This window comes from Bison bison, unplaced genomic scaffold (genome assembly GCF_000754665.1).
Source record: "Bison bison bison isolate TAMUID 2011002044 unplaced genomic scaffold, Bison_UMD1.0 scf7180017864508, whole genome shotgun sequence".
NCBI lineage: Eukaryota > Metazoa > Chordata > Mammalia > Artiodactyla > Bovidae > Bison > Bison bison.
This window is the reverse complement of record NW_011495064.1, coordinates 2917486-2925632: the sequence shown is the minus strand read 5'-3', so window position 1 is coordinate 2925632 and position 8147 is coordinate 2917486. Positions and strand designations below refer to the sequence as shown.

At 57.9% G+C, this 8147-nt stretch overlaps 1 non-coding gene across 1 annotated transcript; it reads right to left on the bottom strand.

Annotated features, from left to right (window-relative positions):
- Window positions 1-310: 310 nt before the first annotated feature.
- On the bottom strand, window positions 311-383 carry TRNAG-CCC. Its single transcript has one exon. It is a non-coding gene; the product is annotated as a tRNA-Gly (tRNA).
- Between the last annotated feature and the right edge of the window lie 7764 nt (window positions 384-8147).

Below are 8147 nucleotides of genomic sequence, written 5' to 3'. Positions count from 1 at the left end.
GGGCGGCTCAGCGCTCAGCACGCCAGCTCTCATGGGGCTCGGGGGGACTCAGAGATCACAGCACCTACCCCATCCTGTGCTCTGGTCAGGGCGGCTCAGCGCTCAGCACGCCAGCTCTCATGGGGCTCGGGGGGACTCAGAGATCACAGCACCTACCCCATCCTGCAGCAACTTCACAGGAGCAGGGCTGGACCTGGGAGCCCAGTGGAGCTCCCCCGAAATGGAGGATGCTCTCCCTCCCTCTCTTTTTAAACAAACTTTAAACAAATGTATTTGGTGTCAGGTTGTAGTTGTGGCATGTGGGATCCAGTTCCCTGACCAGGGATTGAACCTGGGCCCCCTGCATTGGGAGTGTGGAGTCTTAACCACTGGACCACCAGGGAAGTCTCGGATGGTGCTCCTGACATTCATCTCTGCCGGGCTACACAGGCGAAGCACCATTCCAATCTCCCAAGCCCTCCAAGCCCCCCTCGTTGGGTTCCCCAAGGGGGCCCTGGTGGTCCCTGAGCCCACCAGTCTGAGGGTCCACACCTTTGCCCAGAGTGAGGTTTAACCTAGCATGGGCAGGGCACAGGGAGGACTGTGCGTTTACGGGAGGAGGCCCAGGGCCCCTTCCCGGGACGAGCGCCCACCGCCCTCCTCGCCCGTCCGCTCCTCGGTGGCAGGCGGCTCAGCTCCCTTGGCTCCCTCAGCTCCTGCCTCCCACACTGTCATGTCAGCTGGGACAGCTGTCACGTCAGGTCTGAAACATGCTCATTTCCCTCCACCTGGTTCTGGAAAGGGCCCTGGACAGAAGCCAGGAAGCCCAGCTCGGTGTTCTCACTCTGCCCCACCCAGCCTGGTGACCTTGGGCATCCTTTGTCCTGGAGATTGAGAGATACGTCACTTTCCTGCCCCCTCGGGGAAGAACCTTGGAGAGCTGAGGGCTGGAGGAGGCCAAGGAAGCAGTTTTCATTCACCTGATACTCAGCATTTACGAAGCACCTGCAGCCTACCAGGTGCAATGCTAGGGGAGACCCAGATAAAGTGGAAAGGGTCTTTCCCACTGAGGAGTTCAGAGCCTGGTGGGGTGGCCACGTGACAGGGGGACAGAGAATTGTGTGGAAGTTCCACATGAAGGTATTTGTAGCAGCAGGACTGTGGGCTTCTGCTGAGAGGAGTTCAGAAGCTTGGCAGAGGAGGGGCGTTTGATCTGCGCCTTCAGGGATGGCTAAGAGGGCACTGATTAGAGGAGACCAGAGGGGCTTTGTAGGCAGCAGGCAAAACTAAGAGAAAGTAGAACAGGCCACCAGTCTTGGAGCCCAGCACAGGGCAGGGGTACAGAGGGTACCAGGGAGCCAGAGAGCCCAGAGCATTTGCTGTTTGTGGGGAATCGTCTTAAGGGGATGTCTGCAGCCACCCCAGTCCTCTCAGCAAGTTTCCCCAAGAGTCCGCTGGCAGCTGTGCGTGCGGGTCTCTGAAACTCTACCAGAGCCTCTGGGAGGCCCCGGGTGAACGCAGCCCCCAGAGCCAGCAGGAGTCAGAAGACCCTGTGTGCGCAGTGCTGGGCACACTCCTGGCAGCTTCCGGAGAATGAGCTCCTCCCGCACCGTCCCTGAGCCACGAGCACCCTTCTCTTCCACGTGCTTCCCTGAGATGCTTCCTGTCCCCCACTGTCCCGTGAGTCACCTCTCCACCCTCAGCATCCCTCCCACTCCGTATGATCCAGCATCATCCCGCCTCCCCAGCCTGCCCTCCCTGCATGAGCGCTTTCAGAAGGCAAAGGCTGACTGGAGGCGGGGTGGGCAGGTGGGCAGGGCACTCACTTACCCGTCCATCTCCTGGGCCTCCCGGGGGCCCCAGTGCTGTCTCTCGTCAGGTGTGGAGACTGACAGAGTTGGAGAGGTGAGGGCAGGGGCAGGGTCTGGGAAACAGGCTGGGTGCCTAAGGGCCTCAGTCGGGGCGAGAGGCTCCAGACGGCATGACCCCCAAGGTGTCTGGGCAGGCTTCTCAGCGCTCTGCTGCAGGCCCGCCCTCCCTTCAGCTGGTAGAGCCCACATTCGCACCACTAGAGGAGTATTACTCCAGGCTATGCACTGGGGCGCCAAGAGAGTCCCCTTGAGATGAAGGGACCCGGGCTGGGTCGCTTTAATTCTTGACTTTGCCTTTACTCCACCTGCTCCCCACTCAGGACAAGGCCTCGCTGGGGAGCGAGCCTGGCAGGAGCAGGCAGAGCTGGCCTCCCTGCTTTTGGCCCTCCATCCTGCTCTGCGGCCACCTTTCTGAATCTTGGGTCCTCTTTTTTTAAAAAAATAATTTTTATTGGAGTATGGTTGATTTACAATGCTGTGTTAGTTTCAGATGTACAGCCAAGTGAAGCAGTATACACACGTATATGTGTGTGCTCAGTTGCTCGGTCGTGTCCAGCTCTCTTGAGACCCCATGGATTGTAACTCGCCAGGCGCCCCTGTCCAGGGGATTTCCCAGGATTACTGCAGTGGGCTGCAGTTTCCTACTCCATCAGGTCCCCTTTTACAGCAAAGGTGAAAGAAGGGTGCTCTTTGAGCTTCCTCCTGGTTCTACATCAGAAACCAAGACGCACTTCTGTTTGCAGCTGCGACTCTGGTCAAATCACTTGACCTTCCATCGCCTCCGTTACCTTCCGGGTGGAGCAAACATAGCGAGAGCTGCTGAAGATAAGGTTTTTGATGGAAAAATGGTGACACCAGTGAGCCCATTAGCCCTTTATCATCTGCAAGATGCTTTCACTTCAAATATGTCATCAGGGTGCTCCTGACGACCCTGTAGGTGGCGGCTCACTCATCCCTGGCCCTCACCCCACACTTACAGTTTGAGAAACAAAGGCCCAGCCACAGGGGGACAGGCTCAGGGGCTAGCTTCGCCTTCAGGGCCCCTGTCACCAGACCGTCACCAGGGCCGCCGGGTCTCTGGGAGGCAGAGGAACAGCAGCCCTTCCCCGAGGGCGGGTGTGAGGGGGCCGGAGATGCTGACAGCTGTGCAGATAATCGCACGTCTCCATTGCTGCTAATAGCACGCTTATGTCGCTGAGTCTTCTGTTTGCCTGGTGCCTCCCACGGGCCCGGAATTGCGAGTCTCAGCTCCTGCTTGGGGTGGGATAGTGTGGTGGAGGGGGCCTGCCCGTTCCCCAGCCCTGGTCCTCCCGGGGCCTCAGAGGACCCCTTGCAGTTCTGTGCCTCAGCTCCCCGCCACCTCCCAGGGAGCTCCCTCCAGGCTCTGGGAGAGTGAAAGGGCTTCCTGCTCCTGAAGACCTGGGTGTCCCAGCCCTCTCAGCTCAGCACTCTATGAAATCTCTTATCTACACACAGGACCAAGTGTGGGAAGGTTCTGAGCCCTTCTGCGCAGACTGGACATCTTGGACAGGCAGGATGGGGGCCAGCCCCCCTTCAGATGACACTTCCACCCCTTCCTCCAACCCCATTACCTCCCCCAGGCCTCCACAGGCCACATTTCACCCTGGGAGCAAAACCGACCCCCAGTCCTCAGGCCCCACTTGCCAGGTCAGTAGAAAACCCAGCCCACACTCTAGAGACTCTTAAGGGTTCACAGGCTTCCCCAAAGGAGCCTGAGAGATTCCCCTCCCCTTGGAGAAGACCCTCAGTCTGGCTGTGCACACTGAGGTGGCCTGGTGCCTTCACGGGGGCCCTGGCTTCTTTGCTCCTGGGCTCAGCTTCTGCCTGATGAATGGCTTTCCCTTAGATCCATGGCCTCTGCTGGGCCACCTCTTGGTGACCCACCAGCCAGACAGACCAGACCCCACAGTGGGTATCAGAGGGCTGGGGTGAAGACACTTAAAAAATTTTTTTTAGTGTAATTAATTAGAAGACTTTTTGGCTGTGCTGGGTCTTTGTTGATGCGTGAGGGCGGTCTCTAGTTGTGGTGAGCAGGGCTACTCTCCGCGGTGGTGCACGGGGTGGTGAGCGGGGCTGCTCTCCACGGTGGTGCACGGGTTTCTCATTGTGGTGGGTTGTCTTGTTGCAGAGCACAGGCTCTAGGTGCACGGGCTTCAGTAGTTGCAGCACGCGGGTTCAACAGTTACGGATCGCAGGCCATAGAGTATGGGCTCCGTAGCTGTGGCACATGGGCTTAGCTGTTCTGTGGCATGTGGAATCTCCCCGGACCAGTGACTGGACCAGTGTACCCTGCGCTGGCAGGAGGACTTTTATTCACTGCACTGCCAGGGAAGCTCCAGGTCTTAGCTGTGGCTCAAGGGATCTTTAGTTGCAGCATGAGAACTCTTAGTCGCAGCATGTGGGATCTAGTCTCCCAGCCAGGGATCCACCCCAGGCTCCCTGCATTGGGAGTGCAAAGTCTTACCAGTGGACCTCCAGGGAAGTCCCAAGACGCTTGTCTGTCTTTCCATCTCCCGTCTCAGGGGGTTGCACTCATAATGCCTTGATTCCTTGTTGACCACATGGCTCCGTGCTGGAATGTCCGCTCCTGGAGGCCAGCGGCTCTATCCATTCACAGTGGTCTCTCTAGTGCCTAGACCAGTTGCCTAGACAGGGTAGTCATCATTTGTCGACAGAATAAATATGCAAAACTTTGTGTTCTTTTCCCCCTTAACATTATTCCAGGACGAATTTTCCAAGTTTGCCATTTTTCTTGGCTGGATAATAAATATTCTGCCTTATTGACATGTCATCCCCTCCCTTCCACAACTTGCAGAGCATTTTGGCTGAGTTCACTTTTGTACTATTATAAATAATGTTGCTATAAACAGCTGTGCACATATAGCTATTTCTCCCTTTGCAATTATGTCTTTGGGAGGATTCCAAACAGTGGGATTACTGTGGGTCAAAGATCATGGAGTATTTATGGCTCTGGATACGGTGGGACTGGCTAATTCTCAGCCCCCAGGCCAGCCATGCTGTCCCCAAGGTTTGCCTCTGAGTGACTCCCATGAAAGTCCCTTCCCTTTGGTGCCAGATGTGACCCTGGCATGATGAGGGACTCACTCTTCATCTCCTGATGGGTGGGGGGCCAGGTGCAGTGGTGCGGGAGCTCATGGGGGTGGACAGAGGGGTCAGTGGGGGAGGGTAGAGATGAAGCCTGTCCCCCATTTCTGGGGCCAGGAGCCCTGTTTGGGGGCACAGGAAGGCCCTGCCTCTCCCAGACCCTTTGCTCTCTGCTGGGTCAGCTCTCTCCTGTCCTGTAGCACCCCCCACCCTACCCAACTCAGTCTCAGAGCGGGGAGCAGTTTCCACCAAGGGGTCCACTGGAAGGAGGGAGGGACTCTGGCGCCACAGCTATTCCTGACTTCACTCTGCCAGACCCTGGGTAGAAGGCTGTGCCTGAGAGAAACAGATGTGGAGACTGATTTTGAGCAGAAGTTTGTGCCATTGTTTTAGTAACAAATGGGTCTGAGATCCAGTCTCCCCCAGCATGCTCTGTTTGCCTTCCACCCGGGCCCCAGCCTCCACCTCCACTCTGCAGCTCCCTGAGCCCACGTACCCACCATCAGCACCCGGCCCCAGAGGCCCGGATGGTCGAGGGGGAGGGGTCCACATCGGTCCCTCTGAGTCCCGGCCCACTTAACCTACCATTAGCACCCGGCCCCAGAGGCCTGGATGGTCGAGGGGGAGGGGTCCACCTACCATTAGCACCCGGCCCCAGAGGCCTGGATGGTCGAGGGGGGGGGGTCCACCTACCATTAGCACCCGGCCCCAGAGGCCTGGATGGTCGAGGGGGAGGGGTCCACCTACCATTAGCACCCGGCCCCAGAGGCCTGGATGGTCGAGGGGGAGGGGTCCACATCGGTCCCTCTGAGTCCTGGCCCACTTAACCTATCATTAGCACCCGGCCCCAGAGGCCTGGATGGTCGAGGGGGAGGGGTCCACATCGGTCCCTCTGAGTCCTGGCCCACTTAACCTATCATTAGCACCCGGCCCCAGAGGCCTGGATGGTCGAGGGGGAGGGGTCCACATCGGTCCCTCTGAGTCCTGGCCCACTTAACCTATCATTAGCACCCGGCCCCAGAGGCCTGGATGGTCGAGGGGGAGGGGTCCACATCGGTCCCTCTGAGTCCTGGCCCACTTAACCTATCATTAGCACCCGGCCCCAGAGGCCTGGATGGTCGAGGGGGAGGGGTCCACATCGGTCCCTCTGAGTCCTGGCCCACTTAACCTATCATTAGCACCCGGCCCCAGAGGCCTGGATGGTCGAGGGGGAGGGGTCCACATCGGTCCCTCTGAGTCCTGGCCCCAGAACTCACTTCCTACAGGAGGGCAGGGTGGCCACGGTGCACCCCTTCCCAGGCATGCCTTCCCTGTCTTGGGGAGACTTAATGGGGACCTCAGGAATAACGTGGCTCAGATGGTAAAGAATCTCCCTGTACTGCAGGAGACCTGGGTTTGATCTCTGTGTGGGGAAGATCCCCTGGAGAAGGGAATGGCTCTCCACTCCAGTATTCTTGCCTGGAGAATCCCATGGACAGAGGAGCCTGGTGGGCTACAGTCCGTGGGGTTGCAGAGAGTCAGACACGACTGAGTGACTTGCACTTCTGAGGTTTTACTGCACCGATGGCATGGTGCATTGGAAACAGTAGTGTGGTGAGGGAGGGGTCTGCTGTTTCTGAGAACTGGCGGAGCCCTAGCCCAGGCAGCGATGGGCAGAGCTGGGAGCAAGGAGTTGGGGTGCTGTGTCCCTGGACTCTCCTCTCCAGAGCGGGGTGCAGGCTCTCTCTGTCCCTCCTTCCTTGGCCCTTCTGGCTTCCAGGCCTCCAGTGCAGAAAAAGCACAGGACCTGGCAGCTCTCATGCCGTCTCTGCCTCTAACAGGCTGTGTGATCCAGGCCCTCTCGGCCTGCAGGCGTAACACCAGGGCGCTGACACTCACTCACTCCTGCCTTGTGTGGCTCCTGCGGTGGCTTGGGTCAAGGTCTCAGCCGGGTGAGCCTTGCAGATGGCTGACCCGGCACAGAGCGAGCTACGTTGCTGGAACCAAGATGGGGCGGGAATCCGAAAGGAAGCTGGTCCCTGCCTCCTGATGCAGCCTGGCACGGGGGGCCCCTCGGGGGCTAGGGCTGTCAGCCCCTCTTCCTTTCTTCAGCTTCCCCCTCCTTTTCCTATGCCTCACCCTGCTTCGCAGAGATGGGGAGATTTTTTGCTGGCAGATGAGGGGAACAATGGCTGCGGGAGCGTGTGGGTGCCCACGGGGGTTTGCTGTGTGGGTTGTGTGATTTTCCCGGACAGGCAGGTGTGAGAGGTAGAAGAAATTATTCTGTCTAAAATCTCAGAGATGAGCTCTTCTCTTGAGCTGCAGAATGACTGCTTCATGTCTGGGGGGGAGGCACGAGATAGGGTGGGTTTTGGGGGCAGGAACCCAGGAAGCCCACAGCAACCATGATAACTTCTATGTTTACCTGGGGTGTCACCCCTTATGAGGAGCCAAGACAGCCAGAACGACCAGTTCTCACAAGAATCCAGAGGGCCCAGACTTCCCTGGTGGCCCGGTGGTTGGGAAGCCACCTGCCAATGCAGAGGATACAGGTTTGATCCCTGGTTGGGGAAGAGGTCACATGCCACAGAGCAAGTAAGCCCGTGTGCCACAACCACTGGGCCCACGTTCCACAACCATCAGTCCTTACGCCCTCGGGCCTAGAGCCTGTGTGCCATGATGAAGAGTGGCCCCCACTCGCTGTAACTAGAGAAAGCCTGCACATAGCAAGGAAGACCCAATGCAGCCAAAAGAGAAAAAAAAATCCAGAGGGACCATCAGGTGGGCAGACATTACAATGAACCCAGTTTACAGGTGAGGAAACTGAGGCTCGAAGGGGTTAGCCGACTTGCCCAGATCACAGAGCCAGTTAGTGGGAGAGCCAGGGCTTGAACCCAGATTTCTGGGTCCTCAAGTTCCTGTTTGCTTGGTGCCTCCTCCTAAAATGACCACATGGAGATGATGTTTCTGAAGATGAAGCAGGGGAGGGACCATCGGAGTGAAGAGCAGCTACCTTTATGTTTTGAATCCTCAGGCAAGATTTACCAAACACTGTGCCCACTCCCTGTATCCCCTACTTTCCTCCACCTTCAGACGTGTGTCTTCTGGAGGAGGGGAAAGATTGGATTGGGAAGAAGGCTGTCCTACTGGTCAGCAGTCGGGTGTGGTCGCGCAGGAGAATTGGGCCCATTC